This window comes from Eptesicus fuscus, chromosome 6, assembly GCF_027574615.1.
Source record: "Eptesicus fuscus isolate TK198812 chromosome 6, DD_ASM_mEF_20220401, whole genome shotgun sequence".
Lineage (NCBI taxonomy): Eukaryota > Metazoa > Chordata > Mammalia > Chiroptera > Vespertilionidae > Eptesicus > Eptesicus fuscus.
In genome coordinates this window covers 100,928,227-100,943,382 of record NC_072478.1, presented here as the reverse complement: position 1 = coordinate 100,943,382, position 15,156 = coordinate 100,928,227, and the positions used below count along the sequence as shown (strand labels likewise).

The window sequence follows — 15,156 nt, the reverse complement described above, 5'->3', positions numbered from 1 at the left end:
CCCCCAAGTAGGACACACGTGCCAGACACGGTGTGTGAGTCCTGACACCCATCCAGGCTTCCCCAGCTCCTCAGGGGTGCGTCCTTCCGAGGCTATGTCTCCAGGCCATGGCTGCCAGTCAGCGAGATAGATCCTTGAGAGAAGTACTCAGCTACAGTGACCACAGGTCCTCAGAGCACTGTGTCATTTTTCTTGGAAATATTACAAATCAGATATTTGTAATGAATGTTTTGATGATCATCAAAATCCTGTCTCATTTCCCATTCTAGAATTTTGCCCTTTCCCACACCCAAAAAATGGCTCCACCGCCAATGAAGAGTGATTCTTGCTAGGATTAACTATTTAGTGGGTAATAAATAATATTTATGACATATCAAGGTTTAAAGAATAAAAAGTGAAAATAAAACTGGTTCCTATCTTCTAACACTCATCTTTCCTTTTTTTTTTTAAAGAAAAGAACATTCCCCTGCCCTTGAAGTCCTCTAAGTAGAGTGAGAAATGAAATTTTTTAAAATATATTTTTGCTGATTTCAGAGAGGAAGGGAGAGGGAAAGAGAGATTAATGATGAGAGAGAATCGTTGATTGGCTGCCTCTTGCACACCCCACACTGGGGATTGAGTCTGCAACCTGGGCATGAGCCCTGACCAGGAATTGAACCATGACCTCTTGGTTCATTGGCTGGACGCTCAACCATTGAGCCATGCCGGCTGGGCGAGAAATAAAATTTTTATCAAAGTGGGCAGTGGTATACACTGGGCTTCCCCAGGATCATAGTCTTTTATTTCCAAAGCATACTTTAAAAAAAAAAAAAATCCGCTATTCTAATGTCAAAAGCAGCTGTGGCCCATTTGCTAGCAGCAGCACCAGGTCCACAAGTACAGATTTTAGGGTGTGCAAACCCCGAGCTCTGACAGAGGGGGCCCCTCCCCCCAGGCAGTGCCTGTCTTGGGAGTGTGCTGGACAGAGCATTCTGCAGCCTGGTGCCCTCGGGTGTCTACAAGGTGTCCCAAAAGTGGCCTCATTCTTCTCACAGCTCTCTTCTCCATAAATCATCATCCACTGCATTGTCGCCGAGCGTCAGAGGGAAGCCCTCCCATCGTAGTGGCTGTCCCCTGGCCTGGAAGGTGAGGTAGCAGAGGCTTAGTAGCTCGACCTGTTACCAGGCATCCTGGAACCCACAGGCAATGGAGACCTAACTGTGGTCACCTCACCAAGTAAAATTGTGTCTTAGTTCTGGCTCTTCTGCAAACCAAAGAGCGGGCATGTGGATTCGGACACCCCTAAAATGCCACGCTTCCCAGAAGCTTGCAAGAGGCGTTTTGGAACTCAACTGAGTGAGGAGTGCCGTTTCTGAAGGCTGGAGCCTGGGCCGGGCTGGGGTGCAGGGGCGGTGCCAGGTCCCAGAGCAAGCCCCCCGGAGCTGAGCAGGTTTGGTTACAGCTCTAGACCATGTGGACTTCGCGTCCTCAGCAGCTTAGCTTCCCCGAGCCCTGGTTCTTTTTCTGGAAATAATGAGACCACAGTTCTCATCTCACCAGGTTAGTGGGAGAGCCAGACGACACAGTACACGGAAGGAGCTTCCTAAACTGTAAAGCGCTCTAACGATAAAAGGCACTAAATTTCAACGGGTATCAGTCCCAGTCCACAGATTCAGTTCTACAAACACAGGTATGAATTTTCTTCCACATCATTTTTGTCACCTTAATTTCAACTTCAAGCCCAATCTAGGGTTGCCAGACTTAGCAAATAAAAACACAGCACATATAAATAAATAAATAGTGCATAATTTAAAAACAAAAAACAACAACAAAAAAACACAGCACACCCACTACAGGCTGTTCTATATTGTGTCTGGCAGCCTTAGCTCTCTCCCTCCAGGCCACCAGGTCCCTGTGCTAGGAATTGCGGGTGTTCCACCGTCAGTCTGGGCCACAGTGCTAGGGACCTGTCCATTCTCAAAGGCGGAAACCAAGCAAGTTGCCTCTGGGATGCCCCTGATCCCTCCATATGGCATCCTTAGGGCTAGCAGCTCTCTGTGGTCACACTGGGGACCTGAGAAGTTTTGAAATTGTTTTTTTGCAGAATTACCTCTGGTCTTGTGTTTTCCTAGACATAACACACAGCCCTTGTTGTTGTTGTTGTTGTTGTTGTTTTTGGGGGGCGGGGAGCTTGCTCAGGCAAGAGTCATGAGATTATGTCCTGTTTTTCTCAGCACCCAATAATCCCAGTCTCTCTCTCTCTCTCTCTCTCTCTCTCTCTCTCTCTCTCTCTCTCTCTCTCTCTCTCTCTCTCCTCTCTCCCGTTCTCCCCCTACCTCTGCCCCCAGCCCGGGATATTTCTTTCTATTCTGGGAGCAAGCCTCTCTCTATCCTTGGCTTTCTGCAGTTTACTTTGCTTCTCCCTCCAATTCTTCTCTGTCCTCCTTCCTCCTCCATAAACCCTACTGATTCAACTCCGGGCATCGGTTTTGGAATATGAAAGCCAGGGAGCATCTTTCAAGTGACTGTTCTCTCTGCAATGGACCTACCATCTTTGAGGCAACGCAGGCAAGGCTGGTCGGCCACTTGGTTGAGGAGAAAATAGATGAAAAATAAATACCAATTAATAGTTCAAAGTAAGTTCCCGCCAGAATGGAAATGATGCCCATGTGGCGTGTTTTTAATTGCACCCTGTGTTGTGATTTCTTCACTGGTCTTTTCCTCCTCTGTAATTTGGGGAGGGGTGGGCGCCATGCTTTATCCTGTCGGCTGTCTGACCTGAAGGAAGGAGGTGCTCAGTGGATGTTTGTGGAACGTGTTCTGGTGGCTTCGAGCTACTTAGTGTGATGTTGGGATGCGGCATCTGTCAGCTGCCGGGCTAACCTACCTACCTTTCCGGGAAGTGGCTGCTCCTGATGACAAGGGCAGAGCAGATGAGATGCCGCGGGTCACTGTTGGTCCGTTCCTCTTCAGCGTGGAGAGCTGCTCAGAAAGGAGCTGGAGCCATGCAGACATCTTGTCCTTTGACAGGAAGGGAGGAGTGTGGGCCGCAGACTCCCTGTGTGACAGTTGGCACCATTTCCAGCTAATGATATCTTTCTGAGAGCCATGCCGACATCGACAGCCGACTCAACCCAGTTATGGTCACCCAGAGACATGGCCGCGGGATCTAGAAAGTGAATTAGCGGACCTGGGTCTCCAGAGCTGTGTGTGTGGGGGGAGGGTGGGGGGGTGAGGGGGGGGTACATGGATATAAAGTGGGTGTTTTAAGAGGAGGAAGATGGTTTTCAGGTTTGACACCTTTTGAAGGTCTTCCGTATTTGCTTTGTGTTCCAAGGTCACCTCTCTCTTCTAATTTACCTTTTCTGGTTTCTTCTAAAAAGAGCAGTAATTTCTTACTGAAATGTTACCTTGGGTGCAGAAAGGTCAGACTGCTTTTGCTCAAATCCCAGCTCATCCACTCATATCCGTGTGGCCTCAGACAAGCGAGCTCATCTCTGAACTTGGGCTTCCTCGTCGGGGAAATGCAAATAGCAACACACATGCCCGCGTCTGCCATGAGCGGGTGCGAGGGCCAGTGAGAGAGTGTGTCCAAGCGCTCCGGCAGCGCCGGGCCCAACATGAGAGCGAGGCACATGTTTGCTGGGATTGTGCTTAGAATAGTTTTTCTGTGAAGAATGGAAGGGCGAGCGATTTCTCCTTCTACAAAGGCAATGGTGAGACCCAGAGGGGCCAGTGGCTTGTCCAGACCTACAAGGGAAGCCAGTAGCTGAGCTGGGAGCCCCGCTTCCTCCATAAAAAGGTGGACCTGGCCAGGACCCCAGGCCCTGGATTCCCCCGGCTCCTTCCGCGGCCAGCTCTGGCCATCAGTGCAGCCTCTTTCCAGCCCCCGCGCTCCTCTCTGCGGCCAGGGAAGGCAGGCCCCATTCTCTGTGTGCTCCCACTTATCGTGGGACTCGCCCAGCCTCCCAGCTCCGTGGCCACAGACTGTGTGGTGACCCAGAGGTGAGAGGCATGAGAATCACTTGCCTCGTTTCATACGAGTCTAGAGATCCCCTTCTCCACAGAACCCAGGGTTTTTCCTAACACATCTTGGCAGAGATGATTCCTTCCCGTCACCAAGAGTTAACCTTGTTTTGGGTTTTTAATCCCTCTGGACTTCACCCAGGAGAAGGGTCAAGTCATCTTCGCTTCACCAAGAACCATCTAGAGCTGGGGGTATATGCCCCATATCGTGGTGGGACGACTGCCCTCTACCCACCGATACCAAAGGGAAGTGGCCGGATCCCCTGGAGCGGGCTCCACGAAGCCCGGCACAGAGCCCCGCAGGCTGTCTGGCTGGCTGGCGAGGAGGTCCCTGTCGGCTGTGCCATTACTAGTACGGCAGCAGAGAAAAGGGAGATTAGCAGGAAAGAGTAACGTCCAAATTAACACCCAGAGAAGACTTCCTTGGCTCTGAGTGTTCCAGCAGAAGTGATGGGGAACCTGAGACTACTAAAGTGTGTGCCTGTATACGTGTATATGTGCGCGCCTGTGTACAGGTACACACGCGTGAGTACACCACCTAAGTACACTGGGAAGAGGCCATCCTCAGCTCTGATGAATCCTGGAAAGAAAAGCTGTTGAGAGAAACTTTTCTACTTTGAGAAAGTCAGGATAAAATGGTCGCAGAGCAAGTCGATGCATATGCAGTTGAAGCAGACAGGCTGCAGTGGATGTAGGCAAACATTCCTGGACTGTGCACCCCAAAACACATACTTCCAAGAGTATACCCACATGCACAGGTGTAGTGCAAACACACTTACACACCTTTCCAGAGACTCCGAGACCTTCTCTGCCTAAGCTCACTTTAAAGTCTGTTATTTCTGCATCACAGAACGTGTAGAATGAGGTTGGCGCCAGAGGGTCACCTAACGTCCTGCCCTTTCATCCTTGATGATCAGGGCAGAGGCAGGGTGACAGAATAGGAAAATGTCCACAATTCAGAGGCCTGGTGGGTCTGAGGGTGGCAGTTGGGCAGTGGGGTGGGCAGAGCTGTGGGACAGAAGAGGAGGGCTCTCTGAGAGCCCAGGCCACTTCCTGGGAGCCCCACGTGCCTCCTCACACTCTGCTGGGGTGGGGGGTGGCGGGAATGACAGCTGAGGAGGCCGAAGGAATTGGCTTTACAGGCTTGTAAAAGGAAGGCTTGGAGGAGGCACTTGGGATTCCTGGTAGAGCAATCTCTCATTTAAGGATTTTAGGCAGGAAAAAAACCAAATGGGGGTAAAGAGCTAGGTTTTCTCTCATTGGGTTTTCAAATCCTGTTTCTAATAGTCATCAGGCTGTCATCAGCTCTTTGTGCTTAGAGAGGTGTGTGTGTGTGTGACAGAGAGTGAGAGAGAGAGAGAGAGAGAGAGAGAGAGAGAGAGAGAGAGAGGGAGGGAGGGAAGGGGGAGAGGGAGGAAGATGGGGGGAGGAGGGAGAGTCTTTAAAATTTAATTGGTCTGCAATGAAAGATTTAACTGTTTAAAAAACAAAACCCTCTTAGTCCCAGACCACAACTTATGTGCTAATGTGGGAGGTTGGGGGCTAGTGAAGAAAGAAGGAGGGAGGGGTAGGTTCCTAATGGGTCCAGTGGGGAATCTTGCTGTTAAGGGGTAGGGAACCAGCCATATGGACAATGGAATACAACTCAGACCTACTGAGCTCTCTAGCTGTTGTCCATCTCTATGGTGGAAGGTGGTCTTTGCCTTCCTTATTTTTTAGAGTATCCTGTACATGAAGGAGATGTTAGAGCATGCAGACTTGGTTTAAGGTTCTGGATGCACCCCGCTGCAGAAGATGGCCTGGCTGGTGGATGGCTATGCTGTAAGGCCCTGAAAGAGGCCTTGGGGATCAGGCCTTGCCATTTCATAGGGTGCTTGTTTCTTCTCCCTCTACTCAGACTCTGAGCCCTACCCTCCTATCCTGGGACCGTGCCTGCTTTGTCCACCACGGCACTCCCGGCCTACCCCAGTACCTGGCACTGAGGAGAGGGCAGCAAACACATGTTGGATTTCCTGTGGGCATTCGGGGGAAAGTATGGCACCTAAATTGCTGTGGCCCCGATGACTTCTTTGGCGTTAACTTGGAGCAGTGACACGGATTGGTTGCATTGTTTGCTGAGGCTGCGTTACAGCCACGAGGCAGAGCGCTCCCCAGACGGAAGCAGACCGTGTCTGTCCTGCTCGCAGCTGGAGCTGCCACTTCAGAAAAGTGTCTGGCCCGTAGCAGTTACCGTATTTGTTGGATGAATGAATGGGCGGATGTTACAGCTGTGTCTCTCCCCATGTCTCTCCTGATGGTCTAGCTGAAGAATGACACTGGGGACGTATACACTGGTGCTGTCATGAATGCCATTTGCAAACCCACCGTACATGGCTCTGAGTTGAGTTGAACTTGATGCATCTGTTCTTAATTCACCTTCCCCGCTGGCCAGGTCATCGGGGAGATACTGGTGGTGTCTCTGCTGCCGCTGCTTACCATTCGCTGGGAGCCCGCCATGTGCCAGGAACTCTCCTATGCATTTTGCATGCATCGCCTCATTGAAGCCCCCGTAGCCATTCTGTGATGCTGTTATTCGATTTTTCTCTCAATTTCACAGAAACTGAAGCCCAGAGTGGGTAGCCCACCTGTCCAAAGCCCTTTGCTGAGGAAGGCATGGGGACAGCGTTTCAGTCCAGGGGCTGTACAGCCTCCAAGCCCATTCCCTGACCCCCAGCCAGGCTGAGCAACATCAGACTGGGCTGCGGAAGAGGGCCCAGAGGGGTCACTAGAAGCACCAGGAGAAAAACAAACGGCAGGGAGTCTATTAATGGTTGATCTCCAAAGCCTCGTGATGACCTTCTTTTCTCCAGAGGACAGGCTGAGCGTCAGCGATTTCCCGCAGCGCCCTGGCATCTCCCCTCACCTGTGCCTCGGGGCTCCCAACCTAACCGGGCAGGGGCTCCGAAGGGGCCATTCCCGTCCACTGCTGCTTCTCTCAGCCGCCCAGAGGATCAGCCCGTCTGATGGGGTGGGGGGTTGTCCAGGCAGGTCATGGGCTTCCAGCCAAAAATCCTTTCAATTAATGGCCTGGGAGCAGCACCCACGAAGAAAATTAGAAACAGATCAGAGAAGGGCCCTCGCGCTCCGAGCAGAGGAAAGGAGTGATTCTTGGATTATGCTGATGATTTACCAATGTTTTCCTAACGTGAGAATCGGTCAGCAGGGGCCTGAGTTTTTTACGAGGGAGGAACCTCTTCCAGACAGCTCTCTCCCCACCGCCCCGAGGAATCCCACACCCCGCTCCCAGGGAGAGCGTGGCCCTCTCCAGAGTGGCCGTGTCAGAGCCTGGTTAGCTGCTCTGTACTTATCAGCCGCAGCCCCAGCGTCAGTTCATGCTTGCAACATGAAGCCATTTCATATTTATTCTTGTTTTATCTGGCAAGGAGCCTTAAAAGAAAAAGGAGTCCCCTGCTGGTGCTGTTCAGCTCTTATATCTTTATCGTGTCTTGAATTGATTTGACAGAGCAATCACAGGCCGGGGGTGAGACCAAATGCCTCTCTCAGCAACAGGCTGGGAGCGCAACCGGCTGCTCACCCCCTGGGGCCGGTCCAGCCGCTTCCAGGGTCTGCCCCGGGGTATGTGCGGCCCTCGCCCGCTCTGGCCCATGCAGGCCGGCTCCATAAGAAGAGTTTCCTTGTGGCAATTGCCTCAGAAAAGAGCAAGAGCATCTGGGGAGCCCTCAGGAATGGCCCACCCTACAGAACATTCTAGAAGCTGCGTGGGGTCAGACTCCCCCAGAGGGTGTTGCAGACTTCTCCAAAGCCACTGTGATCTTCGGGAAAATTCGCCAAGTAACCTGGTCCATGGGAAGCTAAGGTTCACACTCTGCAAACCTCGGATAAGTCAAGAGGGTTTTAACCCAGAGGGCAGTGACAACTTAACACGATCTAGAAAACTGTGCATGCGCCGTTTTCTGGGAAAGGGGCCTGTAGATTTTAGTCGGTATGCAAAGGCACCTGGGACCCCAGGAAACTTAAAAACCTATGAACCAAGGCAGCTTTCTACCAGGTATACATGCCCCACTGGAAGTCTGAGAGGATTCGAAGTATAACTCAGACAAAATTCTAATTTTACCAGCCATGTACTTATTTTCCTGTGGGTTAATATATAAATAACTAATATATCAAGTTTATGGTTTCACAGATATTGCAGATCAAGATGAGGTTAAACATTATTTGAGTAAATAGAAGAGTCAAATTATTAGTGGATAAGGATAAAATAAGTAAATAGTGGTACAGGTTCTATGCATCTATGGCAAAATCCACTGATGCTGAACGGGGAAATACTTCGATTACAGAAGAAAAACATGGGAGAATCCAGCCCTCGTCACCTCTTCTCCCAGTGATTGCGATGTTTGTAAATTAGACCCTGCTTCTAGCCTCATTCTGTTGCCTGCACACCGTTGTCATTCTAGCAGCCACTCAGATCATAAGGCCCTCCTGCTCTGGGACACGATGGCTCCCTGTGGCCACCACATTGTGCCCCAACTCCTCGAGCTGGGGTTTCAAGTCCAGCTTCCCCCTGGTGCTATCTCCACTGTCTCCTACTCTAGAAACTTCTTTTCACTGTCCTCCCCAAGTCCACAAACCCCATATTCACTCCTGCCGCTTTGCTTTTGCCAACCCTGTGCTTCTTAGTCCTCCCTTGAGCCCCCCACAACCTTACAGATCTACTGTTTGCCGTGTCCACCTCACCAGTGCCTCCCTTCTTGGGAATATTGGTGCCTTGCAATTCGGCGTGTCGGGGAAAAAAAGTGGGGGAGGACTTTGGGTTAACTTTTTTATTTGGCACCAGTCAGCCTAGACACAGAGCTATCGCCAGGAGTCTAAAACTTCCCTTTTGGCTTGTTGAAGTTATTGGGGAAATGGGTTAAGTTTGGGAGTATTCACTGGAAAACAAGTGAGATAAACTCCTGGGTTCCAGAATTGTTAACTCCTTGGTCCTCATCCCAGCTTAGGTTATCAGAACCAACAATTGGACATTTTTCACAGTTTATGAGGTTTATCTTTGGCCTGTCATGAGATGCTGACAGAAAAATGAAATTGGTCTGTTTCTAGTCGGTTTCACTTTCTCATTCCCACTCTCCCGCAACAAGCTGAAACGGCCCATTGTAAACACTGGAGGAGAAAAAGCAGTGGAGACGTGAGCTGGGAATATGCTGTGCCTCTTAGAGCTATTTTGCATTGTTATCTGTCTTTTTATTGTTAAGGGCAAACTTGAAAGATGCTGGGGGGAGCTCCCCCTTATTTCAAGCAGAAGGTAAATATAAGTGATTTAGTAGGGGAGAGTGACCCTAAGTTAATAAGTGGGGGTAGTTGGAGAACTTTATTTTCTCAGGATTAGGCTGATGGAGAGGCACTAGATGTGAGAAAATTCTGCAAGTGTTGGCTGAGATTTCTTTCATTTCATTCCCATCAGACATTCATTAAAAATTAGCAAAGAGTGTGGAAAAACATGGAAGTGGTGGGAACTGTGAGAAATGCTGTGTCTTTGCAGAAAAGCATGATTTTCAGTGGAATGGGATTATTTCTGCCCCTCTGACCTGTCACTGAGATGACAAAGTGATGGGCTTCGCACCAGGACCCTGCTCAGTGTAGAATTCAATAAAAAAATGTAGTTTCTGAAACAACTCAAGAAACAGATTAGCAGGACAAGTTATTCAAGAGAGGCTTCAGAACTTCCAATAACGGGTATCTGGGAAAAAATAAATGACGATGAGAAAAATCATTTCTCAGTTGATCAGTATCCATCAGATGCCTACCGTCGGCTCAGCATCTTGAGGACTGGCCGGGGTGTGTATTCCTTCTCATGGCTACATTTGTATTGAGGTGATTCCCGACCATTCTCTAAGGCAGCCAGTGCTTCCCAGGCCTATAATATTCAATCTCACTTTACAATTCAGCTTATGCCCAGAATTCTAACACCATAAAGCTTCCATAGTTTTTTTGTGTCATTGTTATTTTAGCATCGTCGAACGTTTTCTGTGATTCCACTATTGTTTTTCTCCTTGTAGAATTCTGAATTATAGACATAAGCATTAAGGCAACGGAAAGAACTTTCCAGTTCTGGAAAGGGTCATGTTAATAACTTTTACAATTCTTTATGTTCTTAACTAATTTTTTTTCAGGCAAGGGCATACACGTGTTTCAGAATTCCCAGCTGGTCGGTGGGTCAGCGTTACAGCACCAGGGCTGGGGCACAGGCCCTGCAGGCAGACCCCCTGGACTTGAATTTAGGGGTCCCCACTGACTGATTCTGTCACCTTGGCTACTGGCTGAGCATCTTGTGCCTCGGTGTCCTGAAGTGAATAATATTATATCTACCCTGTCGTGGTGGTGCAAGGATTAATGGGTTAATATGTTGAATCATACACGCCTGGCCCATACTCAGCTCTCCATGTGTGTTGACGGTGGCTATTCTTACCTGCCAGAAGCAGCAGTGTTACCAGTTATTTCCATGTAGCAATCTGGAAATATCACCTAACTTCTTAGTAAGGATCACAGCACTGATTAAACACTGATTTTTTTGCAAGTGACGGGGAATGCTTTACCCCCACTCCTCCTATTCCCATATTGGGGGGGCACCACCAAGGCCCCAAGAGGAGAAGTTATGAGGGGCCTCAGGCTGCCTTCTACACTCCTTCCCGCACTCCCTCCTACTCTGAGCTTTAAGCCACAAGGGTTTTGAGTCAAGAGCACCGCTGAGCCCAGCAGGTCTCCTTGGTATAGCTCTGCCAGATGGGCGTGAACTCTGTGCCTGCCTCTTGGGATGGAGCCTGTGGATGCCTCTGTGAGGCCTGTGGGTGCCTCCTCTGTCCTCACTCCTGGGGTCTGAGCGGCAATGACTCAGGTTCAACGGGCCTCCTCTGCATATCCACCACCACCAAGACCACCCTGCCAGGGACATTGTCCAAAGAGCTGGGAGGCAGAGTGGGAAGTCCAGGGGTGGGTGGTGGCCACACACCTGCGTCACGTTCTTTAGAGGAGTTTTGCCAGCAATAAAGCCAGCACTCTGGTCTCGTCCACCTGGTTCTCATTGGCCTGGCACTTGGAAGGGACGGGGTTGTGATTCGTTTTCACCAAACACCCCAAACACCCGCACCAGGCTCTGTGTTCTTGCCCTTGACCCGACCGCCCTGTGAGATGCGGATCGTTATTACTGTTCATCAGATTCGAGAGCCAGGCTACGGAAGATGCAACCGCAGCACAGGATAAAGCGCCAGTGACTGAGGATCTGGGATCCAAACCCAGGGCCATCTGACCACAGAGCTCGGGGCCTGGAGCCCCTCACCGAGCTCTCGTGCTTGGAAGTTCAGCCAGCACCCCCAGAAGGTTCATTAAAACACGGGTTGCTGGGCCCCCTCTCGGTTTCTGATTCAGTGGGTCTGGTGTGGGGCCCGAGAATTTGCATTTCTAACCAGTTCCCAGGTGATCAGGTCCTGCTCAGCTTCCTCGAGATGGGCGTCCTGGCACTCAGGTGTGCCAGAAGTACTCATTCAAATTGAATCGTTAGCTCCAGTGCTTCCTCTTCCCATGCCCTTTCACTTAAAATGGAACCACTTTCTGTGTGAAACGGACAGGATATTGCAGCTCCGGTGTCCCGTGTGGACTTCAGCCTAGGAAGCTGTGTGGGCCTGGGGCGGAGGACGGCAGGCCGCTCTGGAGGGCTCTGCCTGCACACCTACCCCCTGTGTGCTTGCTCCTCCGTCCCAAAGGGCAGTGGCTTCCCTTGAAGGGAAGAGCGCCCCCAGAACAGATGTGTCATCACCCCGGCCCTTTCCCAGCAGACCAGGCCATGTGGAGCCTCCGAGAGTTTTGTGGGCATCGATGGCCTTGGCCGTCTCCAGTTGAACATCTGGGGTAAAGCTACTCACCGTCGGTCCACAGGAGCCAGAAAGAATGGCTAGTGCTTGGGGAACTGGATTCAACAGTGACCTGCTCTGGGACGTCAGCTGGAGTTCTCAGGCTCCGTCCAGAACAGAGGCCCAGATGCGCAGTGCGTCCTGCCTTGCATTCTGGGATCAGGGCTGTGTGCAGCGTTGGCGGGCGCCAGCTTGATGCTGGTTTGCCAAGTAAGCAATTAGGCCACGAAAGGGGGCGGGGCTAGGGTAGCAAGGGAAGCGCATTGGAGACCACAAGTTCCCCGTCCATGGGAACCACGTGCTTCTAGCGAACCAGGATCACTTATTTTGCGAATGTGTCAAGTGGATGCTCTCGGGGGAGCACCCTTCTTGACACTGATGATTCTCAGTTTTCTGGCCGTGGAGTAGCCGAGTTTTTTTATTTCTCCTTAGCCCCTAGCACAAGTCAAACCGTTTCCGTTCATCACTTAATCATTGAGTGCCCAGGGAACACAAGCTAGGTTTAGTGGTAGCTTGCACGAACCGTGAGTTAAGGTGTCACAATTAGAAATGGGGAAAGGACCTCTTAAAATCACGTCATGAATCAGAGCAGAATAAGGGACTTTTGGAGGGTCCATCCTGTTGAATGATCCAGTGGCTGATTTTCCCTGTCCTGTACCCTCCCACACTCCCCACCGCCCCCTTCGCAACCCAGCCCCACAGCTGCCCTGTGCACACTGTCCGCTGCGCACGCAGGACGGCCAGGGAACTCTCACACTGGGTCGGTGTGCTTGGCCGCGCTGTGGATATCCTGAGGTGTAGCTGCAAACTGCCGTCGCTGGGCGTGTCTGTAAGATGGGGCTGTTAAGCAAGACTGGTTTGCATCTTGCCTCTGCCCCCTACCAACTGTGAAACCTTACACAAGACACCAGATTTCTCTGCGCCTCCGTTTCCTGGTGGAAACGTGGAGATAGTAACAGCTCCTAACTTCAGGGGCTTGTTGTGCCCATTAAAGAAGACGATGCATGCAGAGTAGAAAGCCTGACAGGGTGGAGCCTGGTAGCACTAAATATTATTACTGTTTGTCACCACTGAGACCAGGGGATGGGAAGGGGAGGCTGTTAATCTGGGAGGTGAGGTGGGGCTTGTGTGGGTGTGTAAATAAATAATGTGGGTGGGGGTGGGAGGAGACTGAGATGGACAGATAACTGAATCTGGGGTGGTGCCTTTCACCCTTTTGGGGGACAAGTGCCAGGTGAGAAAGTGGAAAATCACGGTGGGAATTGGGGCTCTTTTTCTCCAGGAACCCGGAAGGGGCCTTTAGATTCTCTGTCCGTCCCAGGAAGCCCTGCCAGGGTCTTCACCGGCCAGCACAGCATTGCCACGTCCCTCGCAGCACCCAGGGGCCGTTCACCCCACTTGTTCTTCAGGGTGGTGAGTCTACAGTCCCTGGGGCTCTGGAGGCTCCCGATGAGCTCACAGCCCTCCCACCCAGTGCCTCTGGGACAAGTGTGTCTGCAGGCAGGCTGCTGAAGTCCCCTCTCCTCCTTCATCTCTCCCCAGAGCCACTCGGCTGCCCGTGCGGGGCAAAGTCAGACCAGCCCCCCAGCCCCCCAGCCCCCGCGTTCTCTCTCACCCCCACTGCCGCCCCAGGTGCTCTCGGTCAGCTGCTGCCAAGAACTTACATTCTGTGGAGTGTGCTTTGCTTTGGTTTCGCTCATGTCATAATATAGCAGCCGGGGAGAGCCAAGGGCTTTGCCAGGAAGGAGGAAGGTGGGTGAGGTGGGCACTTTCTTAAGTGGCCTGTAGCTGACGCAGCAGAGAAGGTGGGCACTGCCGGGAGCGAGGCGCTCGCTGGCCAAGCCAGTCGACACTTGTTCTCCTTTTGATTTCCGGCTTTGCACCCTTCAGGCGGGGTTTATTTTCTCCTGGTTATTGAGAAAGTATATGAGAACACAAAGACCCCCCTCCATCCCTTTCGGTGACGAGGTAAAAAATGCGTAGTCACTTGCCATGGAAAATCCTTGGAAGACGAAAGCACTTCAGAGCAGGGAATGAGGGCACCGTGAGCCAGTGAGCGCCAGTGCCCCCCTGGGGGACTCTGGGGTCTGGCCTTTCCCCTCACCGCCTCGTGCCCCCCAGCTGTGAGGGGGTTACTGTCTGTCCTGTCTGTTTCAGCAGGATCACGGGCGTCTCTGAGGAAGCACAGGTGGGTCTCGCAGGTGGGGCGCAGGCCTGAGGCTGTGCAGTGCAGACCCACAGGCAGACCCGCTGGGAGCCTCCCCAGGTCTGTCCTCAGCCCCGCAGCTCCCCGGGGCCTGGCCATTGTTCACTGGGCTGCCGTCTCAGGTTTCCTCAGTCCCCTAGGAGGTGGAGAGGAAATGTGTGTTTTCGGTTTGAAAAGGGAGATAAATCTCTAAATGTCAGACCTGAGGCTTACAGGGAGCTCACAAGGGCTGTTTTCATTTGGGCCCTGAGGAGCCTGGAGTGCCCCCCACCCCAACCACCACCACCACCTACTGAAGCCCCAGAAGCTGACCTGCCTTGAGAGGCTCGGGGCCAGGCCTGCACCTCGTCACCCTTTCCAGAGCAGAGAAGTCTTTGAAGCTCACACCGAGCTCTGGTGACCATTGTTCTGCATGTGAAGAGCCCTTGCTAATACCCACTGGCATCTCCTAAACAAGGGGGCCCTGTATCAGCCCCCAGGAAAACGGATGTGAAACCACAGTTCCCCTTTTATGTCCAGGGATCCAGGGTGGCAGAGACTAGGAAATACGTCCTAAGGAGTATCCATGTATTTGGAGCCATGCTTCTCAAACTGCGTTCTTCGGAACCCTGAGGTTCCATAGAATACCTCAGGGTCAGGGACCAGGGCGCGCCGCGGGCGGGGCTCCTGGCCTCCCCCTCCTTCTGGAACGGCTGCTTTCCTCTGTCCTTGATGTTCTGCACGCTGCTCCACCAACATAGGTTTTTAATGAGAGTTTGAAGCCACCGGCTGATTTAGAGGTTCTCTCCACAGCATTCAAGCTGTAATTATATTCACAGGAAAAAGTAAATAAAAAGCCATTTACAAATCCAGGTTAATTAGCCCTTGCATAAAGTGAAAGTAAGCCTCAGCAGAATTCAGCAGGATTCCGAGTCCCCGTCGCCCTTGTTCCCTGCCCCACATAGTTGAGGGTCCTTGGATCTGTCCCCAAGACGGCCTGCTCCTAATTCCCGAGGTCGCCTTGTGCTCTGTGTCCCTTCCGTGGGCTCTGGCTGGAGAGGGAGC

General features: G+C 51.7%; 1 protein-coding gene across 1 annotated transcript in view; it reads left to right on the top strand.

Moving 5' to 3' along the window:
* SLIT3 (slit guidance ligand 3) overlaps positions 1 to 15,156 on the top strand; it is a 526,414-nt gene that overhangs the window by 246,980 nt on the left and 264,278 nt on the right. The window lies entirely within an intron of this gene.